General features: G+C 38.3%; 1 protein-coding gene and 1 long non-coding RNA gene across 4 annotated transcripts in view; one reads left to right on the top strand and one right to left on the bottom strand.

The window, feature by feature from the left end:
- CALCRL (calcitonin receptor like receptor) overlaps nt 1-20544 on the top strand; it is a 112214-nt gene that overhangs the window by 25508 nt on the left and 66162 nt on the right. The window lies entirely within an intron of this gene.
- LOC134737701 (uncharacterized) lies at nt 13170-19570 on the bottom strand. Its single transcript, XR_010122860.1, has 3 exons — nt 19510-19570; nt 18241-18326; nt 13170-13913 (listed from the first exon to the last, which is right to left on the bottom strand). It is a non-coding gene; the product is annotated as an uncharacterized LOC134737701 (long non-coding RNA).

Below are 20544 nucleotides of genomic sequence, written 5' to 3'. Positions count from 1 at the left end.
AATTGCAAAATACTTTAGAGTAAATTTTGCCATTAAAGAGTAAGTTTTCTAAATTCTGGGAAACCTTAGAATTTATCTTTATAGCCAGATAATTAAAATATTCCTCAATAATATCCTATTAAGGTCAATTTTGTGTTTCCTTTATGAGGAAAATATGATTTTGAATGCTTTTATAACATCTCAGATTCTACATATTTGATACCATATTTGGTGGGAATTTACAGACATATGTACAGTTGGTGAAAAAAAAAGCCATACATACATGTAACTTTGAAGCACATTGGATTAACTTCAAAGGCATTCCAAGTAAAAATTTATGCAATGAAAATGAGGAAGAAGTGTGCTTGTTCACATAGATACATTAAATTAAAAACAATATAGACCATACATTCTGGTTTGCATTTTGAAGTGACTATTGGGAAAGGTCTATTTCTTTGCAGTCAGAACAATTTTTCTATTATGTTCTATTATTATTGTTCAGACTTATATCTTTGAAGGTCAATTTGTCTGAAATTTTAAATGTGAAATAAGGAAGAGCTATTTATTTCTCTTACAGTCCTATCTAAATATTGTAATGTGAATTGTAATTCCTTTTCTCTATTGGAACTTTATTGCTTTGATGCCATTTCTGAACACAGAGCTTTCAAAATCCCTATATTTAAATCTTCTAATAGACTATCTTCATAGCTTCTTAGGATTACAAAGATCCTTTTATCTTTTTAATATAGCCCCCTCATATTTTACATTAAAAATTGAGAAGCAAGAAAGTTAAAAGAAACAGAATAGTAATCTAGTGTCACAACCAGAATTATACCATTTCTCTTCGACACATTTGTACTGACTATTCCATAAATGTCCACAAACAACCTAATCTTGTCTCTTAGAAGTTATCAGCAACACAATGTTGCTGATAATTTCTAAGAGACAAGATTAGGTAGTGTCTTCTGGACGTTAATGTGTTCTTCTGGACATTTTCTTAGATGTTGAACTTCAAATTTAACAAAGCATTCTGTGATATTTACTATAAGAGCCTCACTATTATTATACAAATTTGAGAAACCTTCTCTTGCACAATGCCCCAAAGCAAATTGCCACATACAGTTAAGTCTGGGTTTCAGGAAACTGCCTCATTTTAGATTCATATCCAATCCATTGTCCATTGAATTAGTCAAGTTATTTTCTAATTTAAGAAACTGAGCAGGCAGTAAATGGAAATGAATTGAGAAAAAATATATTCTATCGTACTAGATGAAGCTGGATTTGTTAGCAGGGCTATCAAGCCGGACTTGTTATTGGGGACATCAAGCTGGCACATTAGTAAAGCAAAAAAAAAAACATAAAGCACTCTGTTCATTAAATGTAATTTTTAAAACTCATTGATTTTTTAATCTGCCTGAACCCAGATATAAATATCTATTTTCTAGAAACACTAATTTTTTTATTGGAATTTTAGCAATAAAAACACTTGACCTGTGGATACAATTGGGTGTCAGTCCTTTATCTTATTTCCTGCTAGCTACCTTTGATCTCTTGGTAATAGATTTTTTAATGCTACATCAGTGAATTCCTGACAATGTCTACTTTCCTTTTATTCATAAGGTGGAGCCAGGATAAAATACTTGGTCCAAATATCTTTCCTTTTGTTCACTTCCTATTACACTCTCGCCAGCATCTGTATGCTTGAAATAATGTGCCAAGAAGCTTTGAATTTTGTTGAAGAGGGAAAAGAAAGTTGGATGGTTTTCTTTTGTTTGGGAGACCCAACTTGTGACAATGAGAATGTAAAGGCTCAAAGGGTGGCATGGTGTCTATGCTTACTGGACACTGAACTGGTTTGGAGCTTCTAGACAGCTGAAGATGAAAATGGTGTTTTTATGAGGGAATTAATAAAACACTTGACAGGAATTGTGCTGCCATAGGGCCCAGATGGCAACACAGCAGAGGGTAAAATTGAAGGCCATTTTTCACCAGTTGTGCACAGAATGTAGCAGGACTCTGGCACCCCAAGAGTTGATGACTTTGAGAGCATCAGGAGATAGTGTCAGCATAAAATAGTACACAGTAGCAAGAGTAAAGGCATTCCAGTTGACTATAAAGGCAGAAGTCATGGACAAATTAAATTGGAATGTTAGAGAAAGAATGGTCTATGGTGGTCCTGTGAAAGAGACGGGCTTGCAAACCATCCCTTTAAGAGAGTTTAAGAAACACCTTGAACTTTCCAGGATGCTGGAAGTCTCATGTTCTGAGGTGCAAATAAAAGTAGGAAGGTATGCGTTATTTTGATATTCAGAGTCTTCTGAGGCCTAACAAGGTTTCAATCACAAGAATAATTATAGAAGAGATTATTTAGATATAATTAAGATAAACATTTACTTACCAACAGTAAGTTTCAAAGTGTTTGAAAATAGTGCATGAACTATAGGATTATGTAGCTGATTTCAGTTATCTTGTACTTTCCTATGAGTCACCTGGCTGGCAATAAGAAGATATGTGATATTTTCTAATAAAGTTATTTTCAGATGAGAAAGATGAATATAGCTACTTCCACGTGGGAGGTCTTGCTGCTGATCTATGTAACCATAAGGATTAATCTAGTCCTGGCACATACAGTTCCAGCTAAGAAAGGCAACACGTAAATTATTGTAAATCTGCCATGATATAATAAGCCAGTATTCACAGATACCCTTTAGTGTGTTCAAAGGAAATTCTCAAATGGCTTTGAAACTTTTAACTCAATCTTTTCACAAAACTCATGCAAAGTATCCAATATTCAGATATGTTAAATCTATTTGAAAGTAAAACTCTAGATATGGATTATTATTGTATTTGTGTATCAATAAACCAAGACTAGATATTAAAAATTTACTCTTTCTTCCTCTGTTCTGAACCTAGCCTTCCCTACACCTCTACTCTCAGAAGAGTACATCTCTTACATGCATAATTCAAAATTATTATTTTTTCACTCACAATGTACTTGAATATATATTTTTCTGAAATGTAAATTCATATTATAATATTTACCATCAATTTTGGACTTCCAAATAAGTTGCATGAGGCCGTACTGATCTATTGTTTTTCCTGGCAGTAGTGGACAAGAATTTATAACTGGTTTTAATGCGTTCGTTTAAAAAACTTAAAAAAAAATTTTTTCTTTTGAAAAAAAATCAAAGAAGAAGAAATCTAATTTTAACTATTAGCCTATATAAGTTATACCTTCAATGAGTTTTATCATAATGTTCTTATTCTTTGAAAAAAAAAGTGGTTCAGTAAATAAGAGATTTTTCTAAGATATTATTATGTCATAATCTTATAAAAGAACTTTGACTTCTTCCAGATCTAGTTCATTAAATGATTATTTTAATCAAAATAACACTTGATATGAAAGACAGAAACCTCTCTTTTAAAGATACTCACCAGCTGGGAAAGCTGTGATCACTTAAGCACATGAAATACCAGCAGATTTGATTTACTTCAAGCACTACATGAAAATGATTTTTTAATGTTCTTGTTCTGAAGGCTTTCTTGAAATGTTAGCATCTGTTTCATTTCCTAGGTTTTGGAGTAATTTCTGTTAGGAATTTGTAGTTCAATGTGACAATAGCAACTAGGGGTTGAATTATTAGTAGGGCGAACAGAGGTTGTCAGTATATGAGCCAGCTTCTGCTTCCACAAAGATTAACATATGGCTCCAGAACTAACAGTTATTAATCTATCATTTAAAACTGCTATTTATAATGGCATAATATGCTATTTATATTCATTATGCTATCATAGAATGTTTAGAGACAGATTTATGCTTCTAGCTAAAATAATTTAAGGAAGGCTCTTTTAACACATTTTACTTTAACTTCATATTCAGTAAGCATTTTCTTCAGTTAATGTAAGTTGCTCTTCTGCAAATTAAAATGTATTTCTTTGTTTTTATCTTTGAAAAAAATGAAATGGCCTACTCAATAATAAGGAAGTGTTTAAAATTAGATAATTCAAAAAATTCCACTTATAAAATTTTGGAAATTTTTGCCAGCTTTCACTTTAGAGTTAAGTTCTGTGAGCTGGCCCAAGCTAACTGTATTAATTTGCAAGGGCTGCCATAATGAAAGCCATAGACTAGAAGGTTAGACAACTGAAATTTATTTTGTGACAGTTCTGGAAACTGGAAGTCCAAGATCAAGGTGTTGGCAGGTGTGGATTCTCCTCAGGCCTCTCTTCTTTATTTGCAGATGGTCACCTTCTTATTGCATCCTCACGGGGGTGTTTGCATATCCCTGACATCTCCTCCTCTTCTTGTGAAGACAACAGTCATATTAGATTAGGGATACGCAATTATTACTTCATTAACCGTAATCACTTTTTAAAGGTGTCATGCCCAAATATAACCATATTGAGGGTTAGAACTTAAATATATAATTTGGGGGCAGACACAATTTAGTCCATAATATCAGCAGGGCCTGGTGGCTCATGCCTGTAATCCCAGCACTTTGGAAGTCCGAGGCGGGCAGATCATGAGGTCAGGAGATTGAGACCATCCTGGCCAACATGGTGAAACCCCGTCTCTACTAAAATACCAAAAAAAAAAAAAAAAAAAAAAATTAGCCAGGCATGGTGGCGTGTGCCTGTAATCCCACCTACTTGGGAGGCTGAGGCAGGGGAAATAGCTCGAATCTAGGAGGCGGAGGTTGCAGTGAGCCAAGATCACGCCACTACACTCCAGCCTGGTGACAGAGCAAGACTCCATGTAAAAAACAACAACAACAACAAAAAAAACAAGTTTCTAAGAAATTATTATGAAGAAGGTGAAATTTTCTAGAATATAGGAAAAGCTGAATAAAGATAAAGAACACATCTCAGAACCTTAATATTATGTAATATTGACAGAATACACAAATATAATTCAGCTTTGCAAAGGTTGGTAAATTACTTAAACAATTGTATTCTAGGTCATTTAAATAGCAATTTAACCAATCTTCCAATGTCTACTATGAGCTGTCTTAAATGCTGAAACAAAAGGTAAGGTAAGAATGAATAAACCTTGATCTATACCCTTAGGAGATTCAAAATAACAATAGAAGTCGATATTTAAGACATGATTAGTTTTATTTACTCTCATGAAGAATATATAGGCTAACGCAAGAAAAAAGACAAAATCAACACGATACAGTATCATTAAGTAGATATGGGAATGTACACAGAAAAATAAATATTTTATATTGACTTATAGATCCAGTAAAAACAGGTTAAATTTTACATGATTCTCAATTCCTTTTAGAACGCTCTATTTTTATAAAATTATATGCCCAATTGAATATTTTAAAGCTTCAGCTGCATCTCTAAATATAGGTATGAAGAATAACTTTTGAAATTGATGCAGAGAATGATATACACAATTTTTTTTCTTTTAATGACCAGAATTCCAGGATTAGCATGGATAATTCCAAATTTTTAGTGAATAGAAGTCCTGGGGGTGTGGGTGAAAGGTCAGAAAAAAGGCTTCTGCAAGAGGACTCTGAGAACAGAAAACGTCAAAGCTTTTTACATTTAACCTCAAACTAAGCTGGATAGTAACTTGGCTGCATGGAAATACACTTGGTTACAGTGGGAATTGGGCAAAGATGTTAAATAATGAAAATGTAGGCGATATTGATAAAGAAGTAAACACCTGACACTTTGTAAATGTGAAAAATCCTATACTGTGGATTACTTTTTATTTTATAAACTGTTACATTAACAAGTAACTGTTGAAACGTTATCCTCTTTCCTGTGGTGGTTTTATAGTTCATACCTTTAAATTAACTTTTATAACAAAATCTAAATTTAAATACAATTATTTCAATATAAAAATATTTCCGTAATACAAAATATTGAAGAGAAAAATATTTAGACCTTCTGTCTTCCCTGACTCCCGTGGCCTATTTAAGTAGCTTTAATGTAGTTTACATTATTTTTAAATCAATATTTTACCACAAATATTACTTATGTTACTACTGAATCTTTAATCATCTTTCAGGTTCTGCAGTTGTTCATTACAGGTCAAAGGCATGTTAAAATTGTTTTAAAAATTATTAAGAGTTATGCTTAAATTGGAAAATAAATAAGCATACATTATCTGTAACACAGGCATATATTTCGTCAAATATTTTAAATCTACATTTGATTTGGATTGAAATCAATTGAAGTCTATACAATAATAAACCTCACCAGCATAAATGTCACAAGATGTTTATTCTGGAAGCTATTCCAAAAGTAGCTTTTCTGGGTTCCAGTGATGCTTTTAGTATTTCTTTTCTTTCCTTTGGTGTGTTTATGGGTTTGTTTTTTGTTTGTTTGTTTGTTTGTTTTTTGTTTTTTTGTCATAGTTGTAGTTGTTAACTATGCTACTCTGAGTATACCTTTGAAACATCAATTCGTTTTTTCATCTATATATTAGTTTTGAAAAATGTTGTCTTGGGAATACATTTTAAAATTCACTTGAGTATAGAAAGTAAATGGCCTTTATTTTCAGACACAAAAAGCTTCCAATCTTATTCCAGTAAGAGAGCTTCATCCTCATTATTCATCAAGAATTGTATTTATCAAATATATATTTACTAAAAATGTCTTCCGAGAGAAAGAATATGTAGTCAGGGTTACTCAAAGGATATTTAGTGCATTTATTTTTTCAGATAATTCAAAGTCTATTCCTAGGTGAAGTCAAATCAGCAGATTGAAGGATCACATTATATTTAATTGCTATAGAATACTTTTTTATGCCTGATTATAGGTCTTTATTGATGAACATAAGAAACAGCCTTTCATGCATGTCCATGTGAAGAGACCACCAAACAGGCTTTGTGTGAGCAACATGGCTGTTTATTTCACCTGGGTGCAGGTGGGCTGAGTCCGAAAAGAGAGTCAATGAAGGGAGATAGGGGTGGGGCCATTTTATAGGATTTGGGAAGGTAAAGGAAAATTACAGTCAAAGGGGGTTGTTCTCTGGTGGGCAGGGGCGGGGGGTCACAAGGTGCTCAGTGGGGGAGCTTCTGAGCCAGGAGAAGGAAATTCACAGGGTTAATCACTCAGTTAAGGTGGGGCAGGAACAAATCACAATGGTGGAATGTCATCAGTTAAGGCGGGGCAGGGCCTTTTTACTTCTTTTGTGATTCTTCAGTTACTTCAGGCCATCTGGGCATATATGTGCAAGTCACAGGGGATGCGATGGCTTGGCTTGGGCTCAGAGGCCTGACATTCCTGCCTTCTTATATTAATCAGAAAAATAAAACAAAATAGTGTTGAAGTCTTGGGGCGGTGAAAATTTTTGGGGGATGGTATGGAGAGAGAATGGGTGATGTTTCTCAGGGCTGCTTCAAGCGGGATTAGGGGCAGCGTGGGAACCTAAAGTGGGAGAGATTAAGCTGAAGGAAGATTTTGTGGTAAGGGGTGATATTGTGGGGTTGTTAGAAAAAACATTTGTCGTGTAGAAGTATTGGTGATGGCCTGGATACGGTTTTGTATGAATTGAAAAACTCAATGGAAAAGGTCTAAGAACTGGGAGGACCTAGGACATCTGATTAGAGTGCCTAAGGAGATTCAGCATAGTCCTGCCAGCAAAGATTATTTATTTACTTCAAGAGTTAAGAGTGGCAGTTTGGGGATAGCACGAGGAGATATCAGCTGTGATGGCTTGGAGAAACAGTGTAAACTGGCAGTGTAAACAAGAGCAGGGCATGTATGAGTAGTTGAGAATGGTGAATAGGAGTATGACTAGACAGAAGATAGTAGGGATGACAAGTTATTTGGGGGCACAGTCTAAGTTGGTCTGGTGTCTGGAATGAGACTGGGGCCTAATAAAAAGGAGCATCTATACAGGAGCTTAAATGGGCTGTACCTTGTAGCATTCTGAGGACAGGTCTGACTTCTGAGAAGGGAAAGTGGTAAAAGTATTGTCCAGTCCTTTTTAAGTTGGTGGCTGAGCTTGGTGAGGTGTGTTTTTAATAGACCATTAGTCTGTCACTGAATACTAAGAGCCTGAAAAAATGCCTGGCTGATTTGACTAATAAAGGCTGGTCTGTTATCAGACTGTATAGAGATGGGAAGGCTAAACTGAGGAATTATATCTGACAGAAGGGAAGAAATGACTGCAGTGGCCTTCTCAGACCCTGTAGGAAAGGCCTCTACCTATCTAGTGAAAGTGTCTACTTAGACTAAGAGGTATTTTAGTTTTCGTGACTCAGGGCATGTTGAGTAAAGCTGATCTGCCAGTCCTGGGTGGGGGCAAATCCTCGAGCTTGATGTGTAGGGAAGGGAGGGGGCCTGAATAATCCTTGAGGAGTAGTAGAATAGTAGATAGAACAGCAGATGGAACACTAAGAAGTTATTTCCTTGAGGATAGATTTCCACGATGGAAAGGAAATGAGAGGTTCTAAGAGGCGGGCTAGTGACTTGTACTGTAGCATAGCCTGCCTTTGCTGGTGTGTGGCGATTAGGCCTGGTGGAACTGCCATCAATAAATCAAGCGTGATCAGGGTGAGAAACAGGGAAGAAGGAAATGTGGGGAAATGGGATGAACATCAGGTGGATCAGAGAGATACAGTCATGAGGGTCAGGTGTGGTATCAGGAATAATGTGGGAGGCCGGATTGAAGTCCGGGCCAGGAACAGTGGTAATTGCAGGACTTAACAAAGAGTGGGTACAGCTGAAGAAGCCAGGGAGCAGAAACTATACGCATCAGGTATGAGGAAGAAAATAGATTTTGGAAGTTATGAGAAATGTAGAGAGTGAGTTGAGCATAGTTTGTGATTTTTAGGGCCTCTAGCAGTATTAAAGCAGCAGCAGCCACTGCACGCAGACATGAGGGCTAGGCTAAAACAGTAAGGTCAGGTTGTTTGGACAGAAAGGCTACACGGTGTGGTCCTGGCTCTTGTGTAAGAATTCTGACCACACTAACCATGCCTAGGAAGGAAAGGAGTTGTTCTTTTGTAAGGGATTGAGGTTTGGGAGATTAATCGGACACAATCAGCAGGGAGAGCACGTGTGTTTTTACGAGAATTATGCCGAGATAGGTAACAGATGAGGATGAAATTTGGGCTTGATTGAAGTAATGGGGGCTGTCTGTGAAGCCTTGCGGCAGTACAGCCCAGGTAATTTGCTGAGCCTAATGGGTGTCAGGGTCAGTCTAAGTGAAGGCAAAGAGAGGCTGGGATGAAGGGTGCAAAGGAACAGTAAAGAAAGCATGTTTGAGATCCAGAACAGAATAATGGGTTGTGGAGGGAGGTATTGAGGATAGGAGAGTATATGGGTTTGGCACCACAGGGTGGACAGGCAAAACAATTTGGTTGATAAGGCATAGATCCTGAACTAAATTGTAAGGCTTGTCTGGTTTTAGGACAGGTAAAATGGGGGAATTGTAAGGAGAGTTTATAGGCTTTAAAAGGCCATGCTGTAGCAGGCGAGTGATAACAGGCTTTAATCCTTTCAAAGCATGCTGTGGGATGGGATATTGGCATTGAGCAGGGTAAGGGTGATTAGGTTTTAATGAGATGGTAAGTGGTGCATGATCGGTTGCCAAGGAAGGAGTAGAGGTATCTTATACTTGTGGGTTAAGGTGGGGGAATATAAGAGGAGGATGCAAAGGAGGCTTTGGATTGGGAAGAAGCGCATCAATGAGATGCAGTTATAGTCCAGGAATAGTCAGGGAAGCAGATAATTTGGTTAAAATATCTCGGCCTAATAAGGGAACTGGGCAGGTGGAGATAACTAAAAAAGAGTGCATAAAAGAGTGTTGTCTAAGTTGGCACCAGAGTTGGGGAGTTTTAAGAGGTTTAGAAGCCTGTCTGTCAATACCCACAACAGTTATGGAGGCAAGGGAAACAGGCCCTTGAAAAGAAGGCAACGTGGAGTGGGTAGTCCCCATTTCAATTAAACAGGGGATGGACTTACCTTCCACTGTGAGAGTTACCTAAAGCTTGGCGTCCGTGATGGTCCAGGGGGCTTGTGAGGCGATCGGGCAGCGTCAATCTTCAGTCGCTAGGCCGAGAAGGAGTCAGTCAGAGAGCCTTGGACCAGAGTTCCAGGGGCTCTGGGAGTGGCTGCCAGGTGAGTTGAACAATCCAATTTCCAGTGGGGTCCCACACAGATGGGACATGGCTTAAGAGGAATCCTGGGTTGCAGGCATTCCTTGGCCTGGTGGTCAGATTTCTGGCACTTGTAGCAAGCTCCTGGGGAAGGAGGTTCCAGAGGAATGCCTGGCCGCTGCAGTTCAGGCGTTTGGAAGTTCTTGTGTGCTGGAGATGTGGCTGGGGTTTGTCTCACAGTGGAGGCAAGGAATTGCAACTTTTTTTTTATTATTGTACACCTTGAAGGTGAGGTTAATTAAGTCCTGTTGTGGGGTTTCAGAGCCAGATTCCAATTTTTGGAGTTTTATTTAATGTCGGGAGCAGATTGGGTAATAAAATATATATTGAGAATAAGATGGCCTTTTGACCTTTTAGGGTCTAGGGCTGTAAAGCATCTCAGGGTTGCTGCCGAATGAGCCATGAACTGGGCTGGGTTTTTATATTTGATGAAAAAGAGCCTAAACGCTTCTGATTTGGGATAAAGAAAAAGGAGCATTAACCTTGACTATGCCTTTGGCTCCAGCCACCTTTTTAAGAGTAAATTGCTGGGCAGGTGGGGGAGGGCTAGTCACGGAATGAAACTGTAAGCCAGACCAGGTGTGAGGAGGAGAGGCGATAAAAAGATTATAGGGTGGAGGAGCGGAGGCTGAGGAAGAATTGGGACCTAGCTCAGCCTGGTGCGGAGGGGAGAGGTCAGATGGGTCTGTAGAAAAGGAAGATTAGAAAAACTCAGTGACGCTTGGGGTTGGGACTGAGGGGACAGGTGGGAGGGAAAGAAGGAAGATTTGGGACGAGTTGCACTGGGCACAGAGACTAGGAAAGGACTGATGTGTAAAAGAATGCCTGGACGTCAGGCACCTCAGACCATTTGCCCGTTTTACGACAAGAATTATTTAGATCTTGTAGGATGGAAAAATGGAAAGTGCCGTTTTCTGGCTATTTGAAACTACTGTCAAGTTTGTATTGCGGTCAAGCGGCATTGCAGAAGAAAATAAGATGCTTAGATTTTAGGTCAGGTGAGAGTTGAAGAGGTTTTAAGTTCTTAAGAATACAGGCTACAGGAGAAGAAGGAGGAATGGAAGGTGGAAGCTTGCCCATAGTGAAGGAGGCAAGCCCAGAGAAAAGAGTAGAGACACGGATAAGGGGTGGGGGTTTCTTGCCCTCCAGAAAAGCAGAGAAAGGGTTGGGGCACGGAAATAAGGGATTGGAGCACAGAGATAAGAGGTTGGAGTGCGGAAATAAGGGATTGGGGCACAGAGATAAGAGGTCGGGGTGTGGAAATAAGGGATTGGGGGTTCTTGCCCCCTAGAAAAGCGGGACTTGCTGTTAAGGGTGAAGGAGAAGGGGTTGAGGGGTACTCGCCCCTCCCCCAGAAAAGTGGGACTTGCCACTAAGGGTGAAGGAGAAGGGGTTGAGGGGTACTTGCCCCTCCCCCAGAAAAGCGGGACTTGCCGCTAAGGGTGAAGGAGAAGGGGTTGAGGGGTACTTGCCCCTCCCCCAGAAAAGTGGGACTTGCCACTAAGGGTGAAGGAGAAGGGGTTGAGACAAGGGGAGAAGGGGTTGGGGTACTTGCCCCTTCCCCAGAAAAGCAGAGAAGGGGTAGAGACAAGGAGAGAAGGGGTTGGGGTACTTGCCCCTTCCCCAGAAAAACGGGACTTGCCGCTAAGGGTGAAGGACCAAGGCAGGCATCCCTGCGTGGTCTGACACCTTTGAAATGTGGGTGAATAATCAGAGAGGCGTCCCTGCAATGATTAAACACCAAGGGAAGGCTGCCTTCCCAGTCCGTGACCGGCGCCGGAGTTTTGGGTCCACGGATAAAACTTGTCTCCTTTGTCTCTACCAGAAAATGAAAGGAATTGAAATTAAGAGAAGGGAGAGATTGAAGTGTGGCGCCAAGATTGAAAGGAGAAAGAGGTTGAGGGATAGTGAGGGAGGTTGGAGAGGAGAGTAAAAAGAGGCCGCTTACCGGATTTGAAAGTGGTGAGATGTTTCTTGGGCTGGTAGGTCTGAGAACCTGAGGTCGTAGGTGGATCTTTTTCATGGAGCAAAGAGCAGGAGGACGGGGGATTGATCTCCCAAGGGAGGTCCCCTGATCCGAGTCACGGCACCAAATTTCATGCGCATCCGTGTGAAGAGACCACCAAACAGGCTTTGTGTGAGCAACATGGCTGTTTATTTCACCTGGGTGCAGGTGGGCTGAGTCTGAAAAGAGAGTCAGCCAAGGGAGATGGGGTGGGGCCATTTTATAGGATTTGGGAAGGTAATGGAAAATTACAGTCAAAGGGGGTTGTTCTCTGGTGGGCAGGGGCGGGGGGTCACAAGGTGCTCAGTGGGGGAGCTTCTGAGCCAGGAGAAGGAAATTCACAGGGTTAATCACTCAGTTAAGATGGGGCAGGAACAAATCACAATGGTGGAATGTCATCAGTTAAGGCGGGGCAGGGCCTTTTTACTTCTTTTGTGATTCTTCAGTTACTTCAGGCCATCTGGGCGTATATGTGCAAGTCACAGGGGATGCGATGGCTTGGCTTGGGCTCAGAGGCCTGACACAGCCCTTTGCAACTTGCCACATTTTCTATTATTGAAATTCACGTGAGAAACATATACATTGAATTACAGAATGTTCTCTTTGAGAGAATCCTACATATTCTGTTTGCAGTTAGTTCAGAGTATAATAGCATTTCTTCCTAGAAATTGATTAATTTCATACCACAGACCATACACTTGGTAACTTGATCTACTAGAAGGATCAGACTCAAAATTTTAGACTGTCCCTCATTCACAAGAGTTTTTAATAAAATACAAGGCCTTTTAATGTCTTATTTCTAGCTCTTCTTTACATTTCCCAATATTTGTATTTTTTCTCCTTTTTCATGTATGTAATATTATCTGTGTTTAATAAGTTTTATTTAGGTGTAAGAAACAGGGCCACTCTTGTACCTATTTGGATCTATTACTAAGAACAGGGAAATTAGGAGTACAGAAGATATTCTGTGTCATTCAGTATGACGTGGTAACTCTGTATCATTCAAGATGAAAAATTTTAGATATTTACACACAGAAATTATAAGTGCTGAATGTCCTGCTTAAACATTACTTTATTAGATTACCATTAGTAAATTTGTTTATGATTTTTTAATTGACAGATAAAATTATACACATTTATCATGTACAACATAAGGTTTTGATGTATCTATAGATTGTGAAATTACTAAGTCTATCCAATTAATATATGCATTACCTAGTAGAGATGCATTTTGTGCTACAAACAACATCCCCTCTCTTAGCATTTTTCAATAATACTTTATACCTGTATTATTATTATTGGCTGAGCACAAGGGACTTTGTTGATGGTACATGATGAGGTCAGGCTCCCTAGGCCCCTCCTTCTTCAGGGGGTCTGCATGGAAACTGTGAAGAGGGGAGAGCCTTAGTGTGGTGGGGGACTGAGTGTGGCAGGGACTTCCCAGCAATGAGGGCCTCCCTCTTCCTCTCGTGCTCTTGCTGGGGCTGGTGGTCCAGGGTTCTTACTTTCTGGAGGCCATGTGGACCATGATCCACCACCCTATTGGTGTAGCCAAATTCATTGTCATACCAGGAAATGAGCTTGACAAAGTGGTCGTTGAGAGCAATGCCAGCCCCCACATTGAAGGTGGAAGAGTGGGTGTCGCTGTTGAAGTCGGAGGAGACAACCTGGTGCTCAGTGTAGCCCAGAATGTCCTTGAGGGGGCCCTCCGATGCCTGGTTCACCACCTTCTTGATGTCATCATAATTGGCAGGTTTTTCCAGACGGCAGGTCAGGTCCACCACTGACACATTGGCAGTTTCCTGTCCCAAACATTGTTAGATACCACAAAAGTTTATATAACATTTCAATATTATTAAGTACACTTCAGATGTATATTTTTCCTCTGATTCCTTTGTGTCTTGATATTTTTCAAGCATGCCACCTTTTAAATGTTTGTTTTATTTTGTTTGCTAATCATGGCCTGAAGACAAACCTGCTTGCCCACAGGCACATTTTGTGAATTGCCTTGGCTATGCTCACTATTCACTAACGTTCTTTCAAAACCTGTTTTCATGTGAGAAGTTCAAAAGCAGGCATATAAGCACAGCTTTTAGCAAAAGTCCTAACATTTAGGAAGCATTTGTCTAAGCATTTACTTAGTGTGGACTTTTCATGTATTCTATATCCCTTTATCTTATCATCTGGAGCTCTCACACTTTTACCAGTAGGATGCATAGAAAACTCTTCCTGCAGGAACCTTAACATATTGCTACTTTATTCCTTGCCTACTTGGCTTTGACTTGTGGGATTACCATTTAACCACAGAGATTATTGTGACAGCACCAGTGACCACACCTAACCAACTAAATCAATCAACAAACAAAATGTATTTCTTGTTTTCTGGGAAATTCATTTTCTGGATGGATGGGGGAAAAACATTTGAAAAAAAAATAGACTACCTTTTTTTTTAAAAAAATAATTTTCTGGTGGCACAGCTCAGTTCTCTGAGATTCAAAGAAAATAGTACATTTGGGATGATGTGTGTGCCAATGTTTGTCTGGTGGGTAGACACTGGTTGTTTCTTAGTCTAGTTTCACATTAATAAGAATGCCTCTACAGTCCTAGGAAAATCTGTCTTCAATGTCAGTATTTCCATATGTTTTTCTTCAAATTCTGTGTATCCCTTTATATTTGGCATAAAGATAGAAGATGGCACATCATGAATAGGATGCCAGTCAGATGTCATTTTTTAGCCAAGATTCACATATATACTTTGAGTTTAGGCATTATTATATTATGAAAAAAAAAGATTATGTTTTCAATCTATTCCAGGCTTGGCAGCTAATAATTACAACTCCTCTTAATGCAAAGTGAATTTTAAATAAATTCAGTATGACATGCTGCTGCCTACATTAAGACGTGTGAGTGATGGGTTTAAAATGTGGCCATGCATTTATACTTTTTAAATTTAAAGTTATTTTTATAATTAAGAATGGAGTAGGGTTGACTACTATTGAGAAATTCAGAAACCTTCTTAGATAAAAATTTGCAAATTAACTTTCTTAGGTAACTCTAATTACATGCCTTTCCCATACTTACATCCTAATAAAACATGATAGACAAAAGCTTCCAGCCTACAAATAAAATATGTACATAAATAAAATATTTATTATGTTGCTGTCCCAATTTAGATATGATGCTTTCTTTTCGTCCTGTTAGATGACAGGTAATGATATCCAATATGAAATTTTCATTATAGTAATGCCTAACATTTATTGAGTGTTGTGTGCCAGAAAATGTTCTGGGTTCTCCTCATTCCAATATTTCAAGTAATAGTCACATATAGGATATAAAATGAAATACAATATTATTATCCACATTTAATTTATGTAGATATTGAGGCTAGAGGAGTAAAATAATTTGCCCAAGTTACATAGATACAGAGAAAGCCTCAGTTTACATCATAGCTTAACACAATACAGCCTGAATCAATGTCCAGCTCCATAATTAGAAGCAAATTTCCAGTCTTTGCAAATGCCAAGTAACTCTTACTTCCCTTAAGATGTAAATGTGACCAAAGCAACTCTGGATTTCCCTCTCTGGTATTTTACATCTACTGAAATATAAATCACAGTTTTTTGTGTGCCAGCCCTTGTGCTGTCAACCTACAAGTTATAGTTTAAATAAAGAGGATTATTTCAAGGTCAGGCCATTAACAATTACTTTGCAGAGTTTTTCTATCAGAATTGCCAAATGAATCATTTCTATTGTTTGCTGGGAACTTAGTCTTCCCCTAGGTTTGTCTTTTTGACACGTAAATTACAATGTCTTATATTATAGTCTTATCGCATTCTCTTGCTTTTCTCATATGGGAGGGAAGATATAATTACATTAACTGGTAAAATATATAACAGTTATAGATAGAGCAACAGTCAGATAAAAATAGTGATTCACTTACAAGGTTTAAAATATAACAGCTGATAATTATCACATATAATTATATATGATATCAAAGAAAACAATGAATGTTTCAGTCTCGTTGAAATCCTCACATGTAAGTGCTATGCCCATATCATGTTCACTCTTTTTTTCTGTCTTTTGTCTTCGCTCATGTTACCTCTTCTATCTAGAATTCTCTTTCTCTCCCTCTGTCTCTTTTTCTCCTACTTTTTCTTTAAGGGCAAGCTTAGATTTCCCCTCTCCCTGGAGCTTCTATTTCCATAACCCTAAGCATTCCAGCCTTCTTTGATAATTCCTTCCCTGAAAATGTACAGAGATAAATCCTTATATACCAATAAACTGAATGCTTACTATGCTTATTTTGTCTTCCTCACAAATTGTAAGTTTGCAGAGAACAAAGCACATTTATGATCCATAGCAACTCTAATAGTACTGGTTGAGTGAAAACAATCAACAAAGCATATTTATGATCCATAGTAACTATAATGGGACCAGTTGAGAGAAAACAATCAATAAAAACTAATTAGTTATTGATATATGTGGAATTAGTCACCAAAGGACAAATATTTTGAGATGTCCTAGGCTTTAAAACCTGAAAGCTATTTACGATATTTAAATATTCCATTTTGTATTAGATTAAGCCTTAGGGCCTTGAGGCTTGATTCAAGTCTCACTCTTCACACTTATATCTTCCACCTGCTATTTTTTAAAAAAGTTTTAAAATAGTATGTCAAGCAGAGGCTGCCCTTAGCTTGAATAATTCAGATAATAGTCTATGATTTAAATTCCAGATACGGGCATATATTTTGTGAAGATCTGCTTAATACAATAAACATGAGATTTTTCATGTGAAACCAGAAAGAGTTAGAATTAGAGGGAGACAGAAGTCATTTCACTTAAATATTTAATTTCATAGATGAGGAAAGAAAAGAGTCAGAGAGATAAGTGAATTTGCAAAGGTTGCCCAAGTCAGATGCTATAGTAAGACTGGTGCCCATGCTCTTGAGCCCCCTTTTCAGTACTCGGTTCCAAGTCTACCCTGTGGATCATTTCTCTTGTCTTTGGGCCACTTCAAGAGAAAAATCATGAACATTCCACATAGACTATGGATTTTAAGAAGTGACACCCGCTCAAGCTATCCTGACTAGTGGAAATAGGAAATGTAAGAATGTTTCTGAAAATCAGGAAAGATTTAGAGCAGTATCTCATGCAGACTGAAACTCAATTCTAAAACTGGAAGGATGCAGGAAGACCTTCTCTCAGTAACTTCACTCTCATTAAACCTGTGCCATTACTGTCCCAGATCCTTGTTCCTCCGCTGCATCTCTGTCCTCAATGCCTCTCGTTAGAAAGGTGCTAATTCTTTCTCTGCACCACTCAGGATGTAATTCTTCTTTTTTTTTTTTTTTTTTTGAGACCGAGTCTTGTTCTGTCGCCCAGGCTGGAGTGCAGTCTGCAAGTTCCGCCTCCCAGGTTCACGCCATTCTCCTGCCTCAGCCTCCCGAGTAGCTGTGACTACAGGCGCCCGCCACCACGCCTGGCTAATTTTTTGTATTTTTAGTGGAGACGCGGTTTCACCATATTGGCCGGCTGGTCTCTATTTCCTGACCTCGTGATCTGCCCGCCTCAGCCTCCCGAAGTGCTGGGATTACAGGCAGGATGTAATTCTTTTTACTACACCCCGTACTTCCCTGACTTATCCTTCTATCTGCTTCTCCTGTCTTTGTCACAATACCTCATAATATTTAATGGCCCTGATTCTGTATCCTTTATCCTAAGTTTTGACACCAATTCTACATCTTAGCATTTATCCAGGTATCCCATTTCATGATCCATCACTAAATAATTTTTTTTCTCAGTTAAAATTTTGAAAGAGATTTAAACTGGCTCAATTCATCCTTGTAACACTAAATCATATCATGGATCATTTACTACCTTATATATTGCTGCTGTTGGATAAGGTAACTGCTTGACTAAACAACTATAGCAATGTGTGAGGCTGTTTCACCTAAAAACTCTTTAGGTGTAGCAGATAATGTTATCAACATGGTTAGTACATACACTTATGAACAAGAATCAATTTAATAGTATTTACAGTAGTGTCTTATTTGTAGTTATATAGAGATATTACATAATGTTAAGTTAGTACCATTTTCGATAGAGTTTATCTTAATTTTCTAGGATTACCTCAACTGTCTTTTTTCTCCATGTGCTTTCAGTACGTTTCTTTCAGTATTTCTAGGGAGATCTGAATTCAAGAAGTAAAAAGGGCACTATTTAAAAGAGAAAATTTGGTTAGCAAGGTTTCCAACTATTAAAGCTTTCATGAGTAATTGAAGTTGATTTTTCTTTCATGCAATTCCTTCTTCTATCACACACCAGACAAAATAATGAATCTTTTATTTATTCTCTTTTATATAAAAGTCGGAAGGATAATGCGCCAGATAAAATATTTAAATCCCATTAAATCCTGTGGCCCCATCTACCTCTCCCCGCCCCCTGCCCCCCGACATCAACACACACACACACTTTGAGCCTCTTGAGACTACCTCAACCATGCTCTCATCCCAAAGTACAAAGGCACAGATTATCAAGGCCCACATGCGCCTCTGTCTCGAGCCATAGTACCTCATGATCCCCTGATCCCACCTTCAGCTCTTCTTCATCCTTAACGTTCTTCCCCTGTGGGCTGTGGAACTGACGTTACACCCACCCACCAGCAAACTTTAAACTTAGCTCAAACCAGTTTATTCCTTGCGAAGAAATCCTACTTGGTTTAGTCAATACTTTCCTCCACTGTCTAAAACAGGCTTTCAAACCTTCTGTTCTTTCTACAAAACCCCAACACCCACTTCATTTTTCCCTTCTCTCTCAACAGCCAGTGCTTCAAAACAAAACAGAGGTTTACAGAATACAGCTCCCTCACCTGCATATTTCCACACCTATAAGCCTATCAGAATCAGTGTCCTTTTTTTTTTCTTTCTCAACTTGTGAAGTAGAGCAAGTATCTCTTCTCTTCTGTAAAACAGATTGCCATTGCTGCCTTGTACCTCATTTCTTCCAATTTGGTAAAAAATTGAATATCTGTGATGTCTTTTAATACATTCAAACTCTTCCACTCAAATGGATCCCCCATTAATATTTTAAAATGTTCATGTCACTCTCATTCAAAAACAAAACTCTTCTTTCTATCCTACAGATTCTCCCACATCCACCACTGTACCCCATTTTCTGACTTTACAAAACCAAAATCTCAAAGGAACTCTTTATTCTTGTTTTCACCCTCACTTCTTAACCCATTTCCCTCTGATTTTTGTTGCTCAGTGCTAAACCACATATTTTCTGGTCAGCTACTGAAAACACAGTTTTGCCAGTGTAATAAGACAAAGGCCAGAGTCTTTAACAAGTCTTCTAACTCCCTGCTCAGTGTGGCCCCTGCATCTTCCACAACCTCACCTGACACAGCTCTCTCCCTTGACTTCTGCCTTCCATTCCTTTCCATAGAAGACATTTGCTTGTGTTTTTCTCATCCCTCCAAATCACTCTCTTTGCCCCACCTCCAGTCTTTCCCTAGTCGATGAGGACTCAAATTTCAGATATCAAGTGAGTAAAATACCATTTCCTCTGGGGAACCATCCTAAGTGCTCCAGATTAGGTCATCTTCTTCCTTCACAGGACTATCTTAACTTGTCATTTTAAATTTGTATGAATATTTGATTAATACCTGTCTCCCCTATTATAATTTCACAAGGGCCTGCATCTAATCTTTTATTCACCATTATTTTCCCAACACCCAGCCAAGTGTTAGGCACATACCAGTGGCTTAATAAGCATTTGTTGAATGTGTGAATAAAGTTAAACTTTTCTGAGGTACAGCATGACATTTAATAATTTCACTGCAGGTTATGCTTTGGACAGTTGCTGTCTTCAATGGTGTATTCAGTCATGGCACTAAACTTATATTTCTATAAAGTCAAATATTTTGTACCAAGTTTCTTTTGCCTACAGTTATTTGAGTCTAATATTTTAGAAAATATCAGAAAATAAATATTTCATAAATGTCTTCTGACAGATGTTTAGATCTTAATAACGTTTCCTTTATTGATCTAGAGAGAAATCCTGACATCCTACTAAGGTTATTCCCTGAATCAAAGCAAATATATTTGAAAGGCTGACCCAGTGGAGGGAGAAAAAAAATGACTTGATGTTGTAAACACTTTCCCAGGGAGACCAAGGCTATTATCCATCATTATTTGGTAAAGGGAGTCAATTAACTGCATTCACATGTAAAAGATTTCTTTACAAAAAGCTCACAAGGACTGTTACAGTGTTAGAAGAAAGAAAGGGAAGAAGGAAAGACTTCAGACCTCTAACCAAGAGTAGTTGTGAACATTTTATGTGCTCTGAATTAACTTATTCATGCTCCCTTTAAAATGTAATTGCTACTTATTTTTAGGAAAAAGCAAGTTTTATATTTCTATAAAATATTAT

This window comes from Pongo pygmaeus, chromosome 11, assembly GCF_028885625.2.
Source record: "Pongo pygmaeus isolate AG05252 chromosome 11, NHGRI_mPonPyg2-v2.0_pri, whole genome shotgun sequence".
NCBI lineage: Eukaryota > Metazoa > Chordata > Mammalia > Primates > Hominidae > Pongo > Pongo pygmaeus.
Note: the sequence above shows the minus strand (reverse complement) of the source record. Positions and strands in the feature narration are given on the sequence as shown.